The following is a 20139-nucleotide window of genomic DNA, read 5'->3' on the forward strand; positions in this document are numbered from 1 at the left end:
CTCACATCAAGGGACATGTTTTGGACCAGATCTGGACCTGCAACCTGGAGTTGTCCCCACCAGTCATACGTCCGTGTGCCTGGTCTGACCATCACTTGGTAGACACCATCATCACGGCTGCTGTTCAGGCCCCTGCTCCCTTGATGGCCGGCGGCCTTGCCCGCAAATGGAGTTCATATGACTCCCAGGGATTTCTTACTGCCCTGGCTGACTCCTGCCCGGCGATCTCTGACCCTATTGATACGGATAGGCTAGAGCATAACGTGGCCACCTGGCTTGAGTCGGCCAGCGATCTGTTTGCCCCCTTGGTCAAATTCCCCTGTACCAGACACAGGAACTCTCACAGATGGTTTTCCGACGACCTCAAAGCCCGGAAACTCAAAACTCGCCAGTTGGAACGCATCTGGAGACATGATTATTCTGACCTAGCCAAACAATCTTACCTGACTGCCCGTAAAGAATTTAAGACAGCTATCCGTTCAGCAAAAACCGAACACTTCGCCAGTAGGATCTCTCTGGCAGCTAACAAATCTAAGGAGGTGTTCAGAGTTTTGAACGAGTTAACTACAGACGACAGGACCCTACCAGCCCAGACCCCTACTCAGGAGGCCTGTGACACCCTGAACTCGTTCTTTTTAGAAAAAATTTCCACAATTAAAAAATCCATTCCTTCACTCCCCCAACTGTCACTACCGGATACATCCCTTAACAACCCATTGTCCTTCACTTCTTTCCCGGCTCTAGACTCTTCTTCTCTGGCGGAACTAGCCACTCGTGTAAAATCCGGCTCCCCAAATGACTGCTGCCCACCGTCCGTTTTGCGGAGCATATGTCTCAATTTACCTGACAGTATCCTACATCTCCTCAATAGCTCCCTCAGTAGCGGCATCTGCCCCACTGCCTTCAAGGAAGCCATCCTGGTACCCTTACTAAAAAAACCTGGCGCCGACATGTTGGAGCCATCGAACTACCGCCCCATCTCCCTTCTCCCTTATTTCTCTAAACTTATGGAGGCTCACGTCACTCGCTGCCTGTCCAGGTTTATAGAATCCTCTGGCTACCTTGTACCAACTCAGGCCGGCTTCAGACCCGCCCATTCTACTGAAGCCGTTATCCTGGCAGTCCTTGACACACTCAGAGGCAACGCGGACACGGGAAAACCCCAAGCCCTCGTCCTACTGGATCTGTCGGCCGCGTTCGACACGGTGGATCATGACATCCTTCTCCACCGTGTCGGGCAGGCGGGCATCCAGGGCGTTGCTTTTGAGTGGGTCTGGTCCTTTCTTACGGGGAGAACACAGGCGGTCCGCCTTGGCCCCTACACTGCTAAAAAAACTCTCACATCCTGTGGTGTTCCCCAAGGCTCTTCCCTTTCCCCGCTCCTCTTTAATCTTTACCTCCGACCACTTATTCAATCACTTCTGAAATGGGACATCGTCACTTATAACTACGCTGACGATCTCCAGATCATCTTCCCCCTCAACTCACCAAATGCCATCAAAACTTTTCATGGAGCCATGACTCATATCCAACTCTGGATGAACCAGAACCAATTGAAGCTGAACCCCGGTAAAACTGAGCTCCTACTTCCTGGACTCAGTTCCACCTACTGGGGTCCACAGTTCTGGCCTCCAGAGTTCGGCTCCCCCCCCGTCCCTGCAAAAACAGTAAAAAGTCTAGGTGTCATCATTGACACCGAGCTTTCTCTCAGGGCTCAGGTGGGAGCGGTGGTTTCCTCCTGTATGTTTCAACTTCGGAGGATCCGCAAAATCCGCCACTTTCTTCCCCCGGCAGCACTCACCCAAACTGTTATCTCGCTGGTACTTTCCCGTCTGGATTTTTCCAACGCCATCTATCACGGTCTACCACAATACCTGACTCGACGCCTCCAAATCGTCCAGAACCAGGCTGCCCGCTTGATCCATGGAACACCCAGATGGCAATCAGCTAAACCTTTGCTTGTGAATTTGCACTGGCTCCCGGTCGAGCGAAGGGCTGCCTTCAAGGTGGCTTGTCTTACCTTCAAGGCACTTCACTGCCCTTCCCCTGCTTTCCTGAAATCTACTATCCACCCTTACTGTCCTACACGCCATCTTCGATCCGCCCACCTTGACTTGTTGATCATCCCCAGGGGCAAAACTAAGAGATTCGGCGGACGCCGGTTCTCCCAGTTGGCCCCTGGACTCTGGAACTCCCTCCCTCTTTCTATCAAATCCTGCTCTTCTTTTCTCAACTTTAGGAAAATGCTAAAAACTTATCTTTTCCCTACCCCCACGTAGATTATGTTACCTCTACCTCCTCCTCACTCTGTTCTGTCTACCAGCGCCAGGAAGCTTCGGTGTCAGTGCACTTTACAAGCAACACTTAACATAACATAACATAACATAGACGACATCGTCATGGCAAATGATACTCGGCGGGTTAGATGGGCCGAGTGTCTGGGTAAACCCGAAACCATTAGCGAAATGAATGATATGGTAAAAGAAGCAATCATTGAAATGCAGGGCCAGCTGGATTGCGGGGATTACTGCAGCAGGGTAGTCCATATTCACTCGACCCTTTTTTTTAAACTAAGTAAATATTTTAGTATTCTGAGGAAGAGGAACTCTGGTAAGGGGAAAAGAAAACAGGAGTCATGGTATGATAAAAACTGCAGGAATGCATACAAATCTTTAGCTGATGCAGTGCGATCCACTGACAGGGAGGCTATACGGGCGGCAAGGAATCATTACAAATGGACACAAAATGCCGCGAAAAAAGCGTGGGACACTAAATACTGGGATGAGTTATTGGCAGCCAGTAAGTCCAGAGACTCGACGGACTTCTGGCATCTTGTGAGGTGGGGCACGGGGAACCAAAAACCAATCCCGGTTAATCATGTCCCGCCTGAACCAATCCCGGTTAATCATGTCCCGCCTGAACACTGGGTTAAGCACTTTAAGTCCCAGTTTGCTAACACAAATAATGTTCCACCACCTGCCCTAGCCTCTTTCAGCCGTCCCTTATCAGCAAACACGCTAGTGTTCACCAAGAAAGATGTTGAATGTGCCCTTAACTTAATTCCCAAGGGCAGGGCCCCGGGCTTAGATAAAATTCCCGCAGATTTGTTTCTGCATAGCAAATCAGTCTGGGTCCCTTACATTGAATTACTGGCGAACACTATTGCCAAAGGCACTACGGTGCCGGATATATGGCGGGGAGCAGAAATCATACCAATTTTTAAGAAGGGTGACCGAGCTGACCTGGGAAACTACAGGCCAATTAGCCTAATAGCCTGTATTCAGAAGGTTGTGGCCAGAATGGTACTTCTTAGGGTCCAGAATTGGATCGAGGACTCGGGAGTCATGTCCACTTTACAGGCTGGATTCCGACCCCTGACTAGCACGGTAGACCAAGTTTTTAGATTTTCCACAATATATTGGAAATGGGTGGTTCTGGGGGGTGGCACACTTTATGCAGCCTTTGTTGATTTAAAGGCTGCATTTGACCTAGTCCCAAGAGATAGGCTGTGGAGAGCGCTCCACGAGCAGGGTATCCCACCAGAACTGCTTGCGGTTTTGATAAAACTACATGAAAATAACTACGCGCAGGTCAGATGGGGTAACCAGAGCCAGGTGACCGTCAGTTTTCCAACGGAAAGGGGCGTGCGGCAAGGGTGTGTGCTGGCACCCACATTATTCACACTATATATAAATAGAGTTATAGATTATTATAGGGACTCTACCGCTGATGCACCCAAACAGAACGGCATCCCCGTCCCCCTGCTAATGTTTGCCGATGACACCCTCCTACTATCAAAGACTCAGGAAGGGCTTCAGAAGGCAATAGACTGCTTTGAAAAATTTTGCAATGACTATGGCCTCTATGTTAATGTCTCTAAAACTACATTTATGACGATGCATAGGCATAGGAATATTAGGGGCAGAGTCTTTATGAATGGGGAACCGTTAGAGCAGACTGATAGCTTCAGTTACCTGGGTATCACATTGAGTTCTAGGTTACAGTGGAAGCCGCATGTGGCCCATTTAATCTCTAAGCACGCACAACTATCTGGTGCCCTTCTAAGAGAATTTAAGTTGTCAGCCACTAAACCTGTAGCCCCAGTATTAAGAATTTATGACTCAAGTGTAAGATCTTCCATGTTATATGGAGCGGAATTGTGGGGGTCGTCTGATATAGCAGGTCTACCAAAAGTACACAACAAATTTCTCCGCTGTATAACAGGGCTCCCACATTCTACACCACTCGTACCTCTGCGCATGGATTTGGGATGTCAGAGTCTAGAAAATATCTGCAGATTTAGACCAGTTGCTTACTGGAGAAGACTGTGGGTAACCCCAGAATTGAATCACTATGCGTTAGCACTCTTGGAAACACGTGATATGGATTCCGGGGGTAAAATTCTATGGTTTAGAAAGGTTAAAACTCTCCTTAAGTCTCTAGGTCTGGGGGATCTTTGGGATAATCCTCAGGGGACATTATTTCCTACCAAACAACAGTTAAAAGAGGCCTACTGGTCATTCATATCCCAGGAGGAGTTTCAGTCACACACTGCTCCATCGTATACTAAGGCTTTTTTGGAGCTGAAACATACTCCTGGGTATGAGATGTACTGGGATCTGATTACAATGCCTCATGATAGGAAATTATTCCATCAGTTTAGGGTAGGTACTCTCCCACTGAATATGGTCACCTGTAAATGGGCATCTAGTAAAAGTGACCAAATGTGCCCTTTCTGCATAATATACCCGGAAACCATAGCCCATGTTTTGTTTATTTGCCCAGAATATAAGGCCCCCCGTCACAAATGGATAAGAGCAGTTTGCATTCAAAAGGGTATTATGACGGGGATTACTGCACTGAGAATATTTCAAACCGACTGCTCTGAAACAATAGTGATAGCTTTAGCAAAATTTCTGAAATGGATGTGGACAATAAGAGTTGGGAAACTCAAAGCTCTTCAGTCGCCCTAAAGTAAACCCAGTACAATTGTGGTACTTTTTTATAGTTTTAGTGTGTTTTTATGGAAGATAGTTATTTATTTTCTTATTTGGTCAAGTAGGAACACCATTTATGTAGTGAACCTAAATCCTGCTGTTTTCAGTTTCAGTGTCATTCTTTTTGTGTATAACTCAAACGTGTAGCTCTAACGGATATACCTGATGATGAATTGTCCTTTTTTGTTTTCTTTTATTATTGTATTTGATGATGAAATGTGTTTTTAATTTGTCTTTTATGACAACAAGTCGAAATAAAGACTGACTGACTGACTGTATCAAAAACTGTACTCCATTTACCCCTACTGGCACGACGCAGGATCAACAAGGGCGTTACTGCATGGTTTGGGGCAGATTAGGTACAGTCTCCGTCACACTGGTCTGTTGCTATGGCCTTAACGTAGCTGTCCCTGAGTTATTCGCCACACTTTGGGGGGAAATTGTGGAAATAGGCTCCATCCACCTAGTCTGGTAGGGAGATTTTAATGCTACTCTCAATCCAGCAATGGATAGATCCAATCCCGCACCGCACCACTACACTAGATCACAAAAGTTGCTGCATGACGTTGTGGCTGACAATGGGTTGATAGACACATGGTGCCATGTCCACCCACATAAAACTGAAGGCACACATCAAACAGACTTCAGTTACCCATTTGGCAAGAACATATTCAGATCACGCCCCTGTCAGACTGGCGCTGACCCCCCCAGGATATGATGCCTCCCCTAGAAACTGGAGACTATCACCTCCCACCCTACTGGACCCAGCGTTTCGCAGCAAATTAGGGCAGGAAATCACAGATTTCGTTCAGAGAAATTTGGGATCCGTCAATAGAGTCGAAACGGTTTGGGAGGGCTTTAAGGTCACAATCCGTGGTTTATGCATTTCTAAGGGCTCAGGACTCCTGCGCGACATTCAAGACACCTTGAAGAAACTAGAGGGTGAACACAAGAGGCTAGAGACGTTACTTTCTGGTGGTGCAGACAGTGCGCCCCAGCGAGAATTCTGGGAAAAACTCTCAGAATATACTGAGACAGCTGAGCGTGAGGCCCGATTTAGGTGTACATACTGAGTGGCCCGCAGATATGGGGAGGAAGAGCACCCAGGAAGAGCTCTAGCTGAAGCAACATGCAAGCCCCACTTCTCTAGTTACGTGTTAGAACTTACAGGTCCAGATGGCACGCAGCGCAGAGATACTGCTGATATACTGACTGCCTTTACCGCTCATTATTCTACGCTGTACTCTACTAGAAGGCGAGGCTCACTTGACTTAGCCGATTATTTGAATGACGTGGCATTAGGATGGTTGGGAAACTCGCAGAGGGAATTCCTAGATGCTCCCTTTGAACTGGACGAGATACATAAGGCTATCATGCATATGAAATCTGGCAAAGCCCCAGGTTTAGATGGACACCCAATAGACTTTTGTAAAGCATATATTGGCCAATTATCCCCCATCCTAACAACTGTTTATGAAGACGCTCAAACGAATGGTATCCTCCCACCCTCAATGAGAGAGGCACTCATTACCTCCCTATTGAAGCCAGGAAAACCTGCAGACCAATGCGACTCTTACAGGCCGCTGTCCCTCATCAACAATGACGCTAAAATTCTACCTAAGATACTGGCCAATAGGTTACATTTGTTGATGGAAAAACTAGTCCTCCCTGTCCAGGCTGGGTTTATTCCAGGACGTTCAACCATGCACAACCTTTGTTCCTTTTTCTCCATATTACAGAATGTAGATCCTGATTTGGCACTTGTGGCAGTTTTTCTAGATGCTACAAAAGCGTTCAACTCAGTAGAATGGGACTATTTGCTAGGAATACTGCAACGCATGGGAATGCCTACTGGGTTCCTATCATGGATAAGACTGTTGTACCAATCTTCATCTGCCAAAGTCTTAATCAACGGACAGATGTCTCCAGCCTTCTCGATCACCAGGGGTACTAGGCAAGGATGCCCACTCTCCCCCCTACTTTTATGCGCTGGCAATCGAACCTTTGGTGGCTAAACAGCGACAACACCACCAGGATAAAGCATTACGCTGCCCCATCTGCCAGGTACTCATTTCCTTCTATGCATATGACATCACTCTGTACATAAGAGTCCCGCAACAAAATCTGAATCCCATCTTGAGGGAATGTATTATTTTTGGGAGACTCTCTGGGATCCACATTAACTGGGGTAAGTGGCAGGTATTTCCCTTCACCTCCGCGGCCACACAATTCTCATTGGATTATCAACCAGAGTGGTGTAACACAGAAGTAAAATATTTGGGAATTCGCATCACCAGGGATAGGGAGGAGCTAATGCGCCTTACTTATGGCAGAGCACTGGGCCACATCACGAGTTGTGTCACACGCTGGATCTCCATGCCGCTCTCCATGGTAGGACGCACCTCGCTAATAAAAATAGTGGTTCTCCAGCAGGTGTTGTACCTATTCATGAATATTCCGTACTACCCTAGCAGACATTTTTTCACTGCTTTATGCTCGGAAATGATCAGATTAACTTGGGGAGGCAAGCAGCCACGACTACAATGGGACGTGATTACCAGACCTTAGTCACAGGGTGGGTTTGATGTTCCAAGCCTTGAGCTATATTACATATGCGCCCAGGCTCACTATGCTTACTATTGGTTTCACCCACCCAGATACATGCTACAAGTAGCAGTGGAACAATGGCTCGCAGATCCCATTCCTTTGGCAGGTATGATATGCAGCGCCCCCAAAAGCACTATGACGGTCACATGTACAGTGACTGCCTGGAGGCGCATTATGAAGTTACTGCAGGCCCCTATGCTTTACTCCCCACTACTCCCACTGATATATCACCTTCGTATGCAGTTACTTCAGGAGACACGGTTTAGGAAAGTCATGGCAAAAACAAACATTGGATGCTGGGGAGACTTGTATCATAATGGGAAATTTCGCACCTTAGAGCAAATATCTCATAAAACACCGTCCTTACCGCTGGATGTGTTTCTCTATGTCAGACTTAGGGAAGGCATGCGTGAAAATACCCCGGCATACCCACTAGGACAATCGACATTAGCTCCACTGCATGTGATGCTCCAAGCCATCTCTTCGTTACACGCTGTTTCAACACTTTACCATGCGATACATATGCAACAGGTGGTAGCCCAATGCCCTGCTTGCACACATTGGGATATAGAGCTAGGTTGTGTGTTATCGGACAAACAGTGGATGTACTGCTGCCTACAGACGGAACAGGTGTCAGCAAGTAGTAGACTGCGCATTCACATTTTAAATTTCTACATCACCTATGTTGCACGCCGGTCAAAATGTACAAATACAAACTGCGAGACACCGGTAGGTGTGATAGATGTGGCATGGAAGGGGCAGACTTCCTCCATTTAGCGTGGAGTTGTGCAGGTGTACATGAATATTGGCGACAGATCTTTGTAGCTCTGGAGCACATGACATCATTGACCTTTGTACAGTCTCCACTGCTAGTGCTGTTGGGATAAGCTGAACTCATAGACAAGCCCTATCGCAGATATGTTACTCTAGCATTATTGTTGGCCAAACGCCGAAGTGCATGTAGATGAGGATTTGATCGCTGATTTATTATGCTGTCAGGAACAACTGAATAATTATGCTGAATTGCTCCCCATTGCATCGCGTCCCAATGATATATGGGATGCTTTGAAAAGCTACCTACTATCTCATACCGCAGACATAGAGGCTGTAACTGGGCGAACAGAGGTATGGAGGTGACACTGTTTACGGACACAACAATGATGTACGAAATATGCATTTCATGTTACCTACTGTTGGACCCGGCCTCGTGGCATGGTCCTTACCCCCGTGGATTGTGCCCGTTCCCCGCCCCGGCCTTCACGGGCCACTCTTCTGAACTGCACCGAGGCCCTTCATCCTGAGCTGCACGAGGTCGCATACCCCTCGTGGCTCCGCCATCTTGTTGGCACCCACGTGACTCTGTGCACCAGCCAGTGCGACCCTGCTCAACCCGGCCTCGACCCCAGCGAAGCCCCGACATCGAGGCACCACGAACTGGCCAGGGGGTGTCGCAGGAACCATTCATCGCCCCCGGCGGAGGACAGTATCGATGGGACCCCCAACTGTCCTCCCCTCTCGAGGTGTGATCGCCCTGCAACTCCCTTGGGCCTGGCGCCTCCCCTGCTGGGCGTCTGGCCACCTCCACCCGGCCTCTCCGCCCCCACCGGGCGCCTGGGTCCGGACATCAAAGGGCTCCAGACCTATATCTGGGGCGACCCCGCCACAGATCGGCAGTTGTATCCCGGAGTCGAGAGCCCTGCTGATTGAATCGCGGCTGACCCTACGGAGAAGAACTCTTGTCGGAACCATCACGAGCCCTGCTAACTGCGTCGCGGCTCCTTCTTGTGAACACTTTGAAGCCACCTGGAACATCAGAGCCCTGCTGACGCTGTCGCGGCCCAACCTCGCTGAAACCTCCCTCGGAGCCCTGCTGACGACGTCGCGGCTCGAGCTGAGCAGAAACCATCTTGAGAGCCCTGCTGATTGGATCGCGGCTCTCCACGAACTGTACGCCAGAGCCCTGCTGACGCCGTCGCGGCTCGACCCCTCCGAGGTCCGGAGGTCCTCCAGCTTGAGGATAAGAACTGGGCCCCAGGTACCCTCGTACCGCACTCCTGCCAAAGACTGTTCCGCTACCCCTACCCTTCCAAAGAGACACTGAGACTTTTGGTGGATCCCGCGATCCCATCGTGTAAATATTGACCTCGTAACCTTTTTATTGCTGATAAAGAATTGCTTGTCTTGAGACAACCTCCTTGAGTCCTGTGTGGTGGTGTTACTGGGCTAGTACGTGATAGGAGAAGGATCTCTCAGGAGACTTCTCGGCAGCGCTCGGCTACTTCGTACAGTGTGAGGGCCCCCCTTGGTGGTCTCGCCGACTCCTCGGGGTCCGCCTTCCAACACCTACCAGTTTGCACTAGACCGAGTTAACAACTGAGTACTGTGGATACTCCACTTTATTGCTCTGCTACCATCATATGTTCAAAATAAATGGTATAAATGTACTGATTTGCACTGCAATATACATGACACCTTTGTAAAAGATGCACGTAATTTCAGAAAGTATATATATGTGTCTGTAATAATTACAAGACTTATGTTTGTTGCTTCTCTTTAAAAACTCAATAAATACATCTAAAAAAAGTATATTTATTTAGGTTTAATTATTTAAATGTAATGTTTTAATAATATGTTATTTTGTATAGATTTTTAATATTTTTTTATTGTATTTTAAATACAGTTGTAATAATATATCTTTTTAAATTTAATGTAATTTTGATGTAGTTTATAAAATACTCAGAACTAGTATTTATTTATTTATTAAATAATTGTTCAATTGGCACATAATGAATTTAAAATCTGAAAAAAGCTTGCTAAAATAGGAGCTGTGGGTTATATATAATGAGTTTAAATGTGCCTAATATTAGCATGGTATGCATTCCTATATTATGTCTTCTAAATGTTCTGCAGATCATGTTACTCAAATCCTTGTCTACCAGAAGCCATTTTGGTCTTTGATTACATAGGGGCCGATTCCGATACCGGGTCGGACAGCTCTCCGAGAGCTGTCCGTAGCCTTACTGTGGGACCGACACGTACCCGTAGCCGGTCCGTCCTGCAGAGGAAGTACGATGCGCATAACTGCCAAAAACCCGCCCGACACGTAGGCTGTGAGTCAAGCTCCATTCTCCGTCCGAGCCGTAACTCCTAACGCTGAACCGAGTCGCCCGGAAGCAGTATCCATAGTAGTTTCCGGCCTGACAAGTACGATGCGTACTTCCTACGCGCCGGACGGGTCGCCACGTACGGGACATCACAGCATCCGGAAAACAAGCATATCAGCTACGATTCGTGCCACAGCTCAATACACGGCTACGAGACGGACCAGCTTGCAGCGGGTACTGGACAGAGCAACAAGCAGCGTGTACAACACGAACACATCATGAATCCCATCGCGCAAGTCATACCAGTACTCTACATCTATGACTGGATCAGGAACCGACACCGACGGCGCGGACGGTAAGTCAGACACCTACCACACAAACAAATGAAACGTACCTGCAAAATGGTTCACACACACAGGGGATCCACATCCTGGCCACTAACAACAGCCCACCATAGGGGTTGCATGGCCAGCACCACTACCACCCCCACCCATATGGCTTATGTTGCCCATCACCCCTGCCACCCCCACCCATATGGCTTATGCTGCCCATCACCCCTGTCACCCCCACCCATAGGGGACCTGTTGCCCATCACCCCTGCCCCCCCACTCATAGGGGACCTGTTGCCCGTCACTCCTGCCACCCCCACTCATAGGGGACCTGTTGCCCAGCACTACTGCCACCCCCACTCATAGGGCTTATGTTGCCCAGCACCACCTCCACCCCCACCCATAGGGCTTATGTTGCCCATCACTCCTGCTACCCCCACCCATAGGTGACCTGTCGCCCATCACTAATGCCACCCCCACTCATAGGGGACCTGTTGCCCAGCACTACTGCCACCCCCACTCATAGCGCTTATGTTGCCCAGCACCACTACCACCCTCAACCATAGGGCTTATGTTCCCCATCACTCCTGCCACCCCCAGCCACAGGGGACCTGTTGCCCATCACTCCTGCCACCCCCACCCATAGGGGACCTGTTGCCCATCACCCCTGCCACCCCCACCCATAGGGCATATGTTGCCCATCACTACTGCCACCCCCACTCACAGGGGACCTGTTGCCCATCATTACTGCCACCCCCACTCATAGGGGACCTGTTGCCCATCACTACTGCCACCCCCACTCATAGGGATTATGTTGCCCAGCACCACTACCACCCCCACCCATAGGGCTTATGTTCCCCAGCACTCCTGCCACCCCCAGACATAGGTGACCTATTGGCCATCACTAATGCCACCCCCACTCATAGGGGACCTGTTGCCCAGCACTACTGCCGCCCCCACTCATAGGGCTTATGTTGCCCAGAACCACTGCCACCCCCACCCATAGGGCTTATGTTCCCCAGCACTCCAGCCACCCCCAGCCATAGGGGGCCTGGTGCCCATCACCCCTGTCACCCCCACCCATAGGGGACCTGTTGCCCATTACCCCTGCCACCCCCACTCATAGGATGGGTGATGTGCCACACATCCATCATACTCCAACATTAGGTATGTCAGCAAAATACATCCCCCTAACATCACCACAACAGTGTGTAGTCAGTGACAAATGCCCACAACAGTGATTATGACTTCGAACATACAATGTAACTAACAACACATGTGTGACCAACAAATAAGTGTGCCCTACACAAGGCAAGCTTCACTATAGCACTGTGTCAATATAAAAAGAACACCCCCTCACTGTGTAGAACAAAGGTTAAGTGTGGGCTTCCAAACTGCAGCAGATGTTGAGCAGTGTGGTGATGGGGTCTAAACCCCCATCATCACAGTGACCAAAGGGTAAGTGTCATCATGGGCAAAACTGCAAATAACAAACAGCATGTATGATCCCTGCTCCCAACACATTAAACACTTCTGGGGCAAACTAGTGGTCGTGTCCCATTCCCACAGAGATGTGGTGAGGCTAACAGTGCTGTGAAAACATAACACACTCTCGGCCATGTGCAGACAAGCATCACACATGGGGGCTGACAATGCATACAGTGTACAATGACACAAGAGCAGAAGTGACCATCAGCAAGCATACACACATCTCGAAAAAAGACAAACTAATCAAAACAACCTGTGTAGACTGTAGGTATCACCTTACAAACTCCCATTCCATGCCAGCAATGGCACCTAATAACCAGGATGAATGTGCACAATGATGTGATATGACTCACAGGGACAGCAGGGAAAATCACAGAACCAGCATCCAGACAAAGGCCCACAGCAGCAATACCAATGCACTGGTGCAGATGCACATACACAAACAGGCAACCTCACACTGCACATCTGACACAGCATGTGTGTGTGTGTCTCAGTTTCCCCAGGCAACTACACAACACATGAGGGGGGCTGAACCACAGTGACACAGATGTGGACACAGTGCCATACAAAAGTAAACCATTATTGGGACACCCTTAGTAGGCAATCAGGCATTGTGAGATGAGAGGGAGCACAACAGACACATGTGACACAAGCTTGAATGAACACCAACTAACACAGCAAGAGAGTGACACACAACAGCACTACCCCCAGGGACCAGACATTGGGGTGACACAAGCATGCATGACACCTCCGCTGTGATGATAAAGACAGATGTCGTACAAACTGGGAAACCCAGACATGTGTCCTGTTCCACAAACGTACATCACACATACACAAACACAAATCACTCACCATGGCCCCTCATCCATGGACAAACGGGAGCTAGCAAACATTTACATCAGTCCACATTCAACACCACACACCCTGAACTACAACAATGTGCATCTGCGAAGCCCACATGGACAGGTGACATTGCACATACACCCATTACAAACACAGGAATGTTGGGAGGAACTAAGGTGCACAGACACATCACACAAGGACAGTTTACAACCCTGGGGAATGACAGACATACTGCACAGTGTGTGGTACATGGCCATGACGTCAAAGCTCATGTCACCTTCTGAATCCCTGCCACAGTGCCAGGACAATGCAGAAGCCAAGGAGACCCACAAGGCACACATGCTGACACCTGCCAGCATTGCGGCCATGAACCTGACAAGTGGGAGCAGTCACACACACATACAAATGTCTCAATCACTGAAGGGTACCACCTAGGGACAACTACATGTTTTTGCAAATAAAGAAGTGCCTTGGGGAACCCTGACTGTGTCTCATGTGTGTCTGACAACATCATCACCACTCAGAACTGACAAATCCCAATGATGATACACCAATTAACAGTAGTGTGTCATGCACCCACACATCTGGTAGCCCATGGCAAAGTAGTGGGATGAACCCAGTACCACTCAGCAAGCATCAACAACAGGAACATATCAAGGGAACACTGCCTGTGTATGAACAGGCATGTGGACACACACACATACTAATACAACACACACCATGGGCCCAGGCTATGTCACAGGACAACACACTTACATGAGGGGACCCAACTCCTGTGGAAGCCCAGCTGTGCCAAACATATTCACAGCACGTCTCACTCATGTCTGCAGAACACTTGGTCAGACAGCCATCAGTTACCACACAATTAAGGCTCTGGTCACAACAGCCTGGGTACGTGAGTCTCCCCTAAGTCATCTGCACATACTCAAAACATATGTCTAGCAAGTTGCACAGAGGACCCAGTTGCTCCTATACCAATGATGCTCACACCTGTAGGTCCAGTGGTGATGCGCACAAAGTCTGTGGAATTGACAAATTGGACAATGGGAAGAACATCATATGTGCATGGGTGCAAGCCAGAGATGTGACCATGCAAATGAAATGGTCACAGAGATGTCCACAAATAGTTGATCATGACACACCCAGGTAGCTGCAAAGGATGACATGGATACCCACCAGAATAGGCTACATATCTCATGGACCACATGGAGTACCTCACAGCAACACATCAGTATTCAACATTGGAAACCAAGCATTACAAGTGCAAGGACATGTTAAACATCATCAACATAATGTACTGCTAAATCAAGTTCATACGGATAAAGAAAAAAGATTTATTCAGCATATTAAAAGTTAAACGTCCGTTCAAACAAAAGGCCAATGGCCAGTCCATGTCCAAATGCCAAGGAGTGAACTAGAGTGACAACTGTCACACCTTGCTTGCCTGCACTGCTAAGGACTGGGGTCATCCCCTCAGAGGGACATACATGGGGGCAGGCCAGGCACCGCAGGGACCTGATCAGGGCGCAGCAGAAGGAGGCAGTGAAGAGGTAGTGGATGCAGGTGAGACACTTGCAACTGCAGTGGAGCTGACTGAAGTTGTGGGCGCTGTCACAACTGTGGGGCACAAGTCAGATGGTGTGGGTGCCGGCACAACTCCAGTGGGCAGGTCAGATGGAGTGGATTGTGTCCCCACTGCAGTGCCCAAGTCAGACGGGGTGGTCGTGGACTCCACTGCAGTGCCTACATCCATGGGAGCGGAATGGGGGGCAGGTGAGGTCGGCAGGACAGGGGGGGACACATTAGTGACACTAACAGTCTGACCAGGTGTGGAGGAGCAAGTGGTTGGGGGGGAGGGCCTTAGCATTTTGGGGATGGTGTATCTGTGGGTGGGGGAACCTGGGGCAGGGAGTGGCGGGGGAACCTCTGGAGTGGTGGCCTGGGGGATGGAGGACGGAGACTTTGCCTTGGAGCTGTGTGGTGGCAGGGGGTCTTGCTCTTCTGGCTCCGGTGGGACTTGCGGGTGGGGGTCTCAGTCTGACTGTGCCTGGGGGAGTGTGTCCGGGTGTGAGGGGCACTCTGTGTGTGGGGACTTCCTCTTCCCCTTGTAATCAGGATCTGCTGGGTCGGTGGGGAAGAGGCCTAGGTCACAGAGGAAGAGCTTCTGGGGAGATGGGGTTGCAGGTGATGCAAGGGAAGGGGGCTGGGAGGGAGAGGTCTCGGAGGACTGTGGAGTGGTTGTGGATGACTGTGCGTGTGTCTGCAAACCAGCCCCTGTGAGTGTGGTATCAGTCCCCTGCGCATGCTTGTGTGCATGTCTAGACCTTGGTTTGGGTGTTTGTGTGCTTGGGACAGGTAGGCCGGTAGGAATCGTGGGTGGTGCAGGGGTAGGAGGGGTGCGGGACTGTTGGAGGAGGGACACTGCTGCCATCAGGGAGGAGGACATGGACTAATTGGTCCTCTGTAGGGCAGACATGCCCGAGGAAATGCCCTCCATGAACGACACCAGTTGTGTCAACAGACTTGTGTGTACATGGAGGACCTTCAGTATCGATGTCTGCCCTACATGGATCTGTCTAAGTATGTCCACAGACTCCTCACACAGGGCAGCAGGGGACACAGGGGCAGGGGGTGCGGTGCCTGGCACAAAGGAGACATGCTCACGAACACGGGAGCCTACAGGGACCTCTGGGATGGGAGCCGATGGGAGGGTGGTGGTGGCGGTGGCGGGGACAGCCACACTAGCTGGGGTTTGGTGGCTGCTGACACCCTCCTCCAAAAGGAAGTCCTCCTCATAGCTGCTGTGGCCCTCAGCTGGGGGAGATGGTGCTGACGACTCCTCTGTGTGGCTCCACTCGCCCTCCGTGCCACTGGGTCCCCCCGACTCCTCTCCTTCTGTCCCTGTCAGGCTCTGTGGCTCCTCCTGGTCCGTGGAGCTGTCCCCTCCTGTGGCCGTGGATTTATCTGGATAGGAATAGGAAGTAAGAGAACAACATCAGTCACCTGCACCGACTGCACACACCACAGTGAGTACATCACATCACAGGGCAAGCCCTGGCATCATCAGCTGAACACAGCTCAAAGTGCCAACACTGCTTAGAATAGGCCAATTGTCATTCTCAACATCAACCATGGCACACATATCCCTCCTTGACTTGCACACATATGTCTGTTGCATGTTGGATGCTAATACCCCAATGTGCCGACATGCACTACCCACACCTCATTTGGACATGCAAGTGAACATGTAGGAGCATGTCACTATACACACAGCACATCTCTTGCTACTGACTCAGTAAAGGTGTCCGGATGAAGGGATGGGCAGAGACTCATTTCACAGGCTTGTGATGCATGCCAGCAACACAAACTATGATGTTCTCATGTCCTGATGGGCAATGCCACAATGGGGTGCATGGTGCACACTTGAACACAATGCAGGATCACTCATAGCAAGTTAAATGCCATGGCACTGGGATGCCCTGAAAGTCAGTCAACACTGTCTCCTGTCACAGGGGCAGGGCATCCAGACAACAACAATATGCACTGACTCACAATCCTAGGTCAGGGGTAAAGCTGACTCTGCAGATGACCGTCGCACTTGCCCATCCCCTGCAAACAACATATACAGGACCCAGAAGACCCCACATCATGCAAATCCGATATATGAGTCTCTGTAAACACAACTCCCTGTACATTAACACATCACAGTTTGCCATGCATGTAACCCAGCTGCATGAAGGACACAGTTGCATACACCATTGTGCGCTGTCAGATGATCACACACCTATATGTCACACAGGTCTTGTCTCTCAGTCACATCTCAGATGTCATGCTGGCCCTCTGAATCATGAACACCTCAGTTGTATGTAACAACAAGCCACACCCTAATGACACAGAGGCAGACACCTGAGGGCACATGTCACTAAGCACAACCTGTAATTTGATACACAGGAGTGGGATTACAGAGTGTTTCTAAATGCCCTTGAGGAGGCATGACTGGCCAGGTCTACATGAAATAGTGTTTGCCCCTGGACAGTAGTCAGGTGGCTAAGCAAGTGTGACATACTTGATATACATACTCCTGAGGCCCCAAAATTGGAGTCCCTTGCTGCATGGGTTTGTTTGGAATACCCCAGCCACATGTGGCGAGTCAGACCAGCAATTGAAACACATCTCAAGGGCACACACAGATCACATGTCAGATATCAGGCATTGGGCAAACAATTGACCCACCCATGAAACAAACAACAGAGTCACGGGAACAGAGGCTGTCCGGTAGATGAAGTATAGCTGACTGCAGGGACACAGTGCCCTAGTGACTGAAGCAACAGACTGTAGGGGCCACAACTGTGGAACAGATGAGGAGGGTTCACCACACAATTGAGGGACCTGAGTATTGGACTACAAGACCTACGTAATGTGCAAGTGTGACCAGGCCAAAGACTGCAATTAGCATGTCAGACATAGTACACAGATTAAGCATGGACTTACCCCCTTCCTGCTGTTGTCTGGCCTTCAGCTGCCTATCCAGGTCCAGGAAGACCACCGCCAGTATCCAGAGCATGTGGAGGGTCAGGGTCCGGTGTCTGCCCCTCATGCGTGGAGGTGACAGCTTCAGCTGGACTCTAGCTATCCTCCGGGTCCAGCCCCGAAGGTCTTGCCACCTCTTCTCGCAGTTGTGGATCTGGCGCTTGTAGACCCCCACCGAACGAACAGCCCGGGCAATGGTCAGCCATATCTCCTGCTTCTGGTGGGCATCGACCTATGATGATGTCAAAGTTAAAAATACATTAACACACATGCCCCAGATTTGAGCAGCACACATTTGGATATACATGTCATCATCACAAAGGGAAATGAGTTACACAGGTAGTGCAACCATGGGGAAGGACAAATCACCTGCATGTCTGACATGTTAACAATGCCTGGATAGTTTAAGCTTGCACTAATGCACTTTAGCAGCAGGACACCTGTTCATTACATGTACCTACACACTTTGGGGGATGAAAGTAGTCAGTGAGAATGCTTGCCACTGGTGTACACACTGCTAGTACTGCTAGTCGGACAACATACATAATTAAGAAGGCAGTGGACTGCACACTCACCTGCTCCCCTGGTTTCCCATAGAGCTTGCTGTACTGTGGAAGGAGCCCGCCCAGCAGGGCCTGGTTCTCCTCCTCAATGAAGGCTGGGGCCCTCTCCTGAGTACGTGCCATAGCAGGAGCCAGAGGATGCAGAGACAGCAGCAGTGGTAGTAGGGATGTGGTCCAGTAGCATGTAGTGCAGGCAAGTGAGCTCCCTGGGGGACAGCCAGCCTTATATCTGTGCTGCAGAGGCAGAATCTGTGCCATGTGTCCCAAGTGATAGGTCCAACACTGTTGCATTCTATGAATCTCATCAATCCATTTAAATGTACGACTTGTACACGCCTTCTACATCGTTCAAATCTTCACCTTCATGAAACACTTGAAATTGCAACATTGTTGTAGGCATCCAACTAAATTTCCAGTGCACAACTCGTACAAGTTTTGAATCCGCATCCGTCTCCATGACAGTCCGGAGACAATGGGTGCGCCCGGCTCGGTCAACTGACTGTACAACGCGTATTTTGAAAATACACATGCACCCGTTTCCATACGATTCAATGGCCAAGGCGTACGCCTGTCTCGGACCATGCCTGCCCGAGGCGTATGCATGATAGTCACCCGCGTCAGACCTCATTGCATTCAATGACAAAGCGTACGCACTGCTCGGTCATGAACCGTGCAATGCGAACGCATTGTCACCCGCGTCGGACCTCATTGCATTTAATGACAAAGCGTACGCACGGCTCGGTCATGAACCGTGCAATGCGTACGCATTGTCACCCGCGTCGGACCGCATTGGTGTGACTATTCTACGGATTCAACACACATTTACTAGCCAGGGACACCTGTGCACACCTACAACACTACAGCATTGGCCACACAGTGTCCCATGGCATGTAAGGCTGCATTCCCTGGGTGTTTGGTGGGGCCACATCGGGTTTGTTGGGTGGCACTTTTGTGCAGCCACTCCCAGGCTGTGCACGTGTACATGGGGGCAGAATCCTTTGTGTGTTGTGCACATTACCGCTGTGATGTGCAATTGTACAGTAATGGGCATGAGTCACAGACACAGTTTCATGTTGGATACGTTTTGGGCATGTCACATACACCCTGAGTCCAGGGGGTGATGGCATGTACGTCACAGTGAGACCTGTAGCCGCAATACAGATGTGCAACCACAGTCTGTGTGCATGTTGTGTCTCAGATGTGTCTGATCAAATGTGCCCAATGGGTGACAGTCTCCACATCCATGTGGTATATGCATCAACCTTGATGGTGTGTGTGTGTCTAAGAGACGTGCATGTAGGGCCGGCAAGAACAACAGTGGCCACTCCCTGTGGGACTTACGCTTGCCTTGTGGTGTGTACGTGATACACTATGCCCATGCCAGTGTCGATGTGGCAATACAGGGACCATGGGTTTCTGCATGGCAAAGATCTGTGATGCCTGGGAGACATCAGGCCTCACTTGTCACTGTGGTGTGTGTTTGAAACATCGCAGCAGTACATAGGTTGTGTGACACAGCCAGATGATTGGCCATTGCACTACATGGGACTAATGTGCACATGTGGAATTGAGATGTGAGATGGTGGTCATGTAGGTGACATATGTGTCCATGCCCAACAGCACACACCTCAGTACATTGTGTAATGTCATGATCTATCATGTGATATTGAGCCTGGTC

This window comes from Triturus cristatus, chromosome 6, assembly GCF_964204655.1.
Source record: "Triturus cristatus chromosome 6, aTriCri1.1, whole genome shotgun sequence".
NCBI classification, from domain to species: Eukaryota; Metazoa; Chordata; class Amphibia; order Caudata; family Salamandridae; genus Triturus; species Triturus cristatus.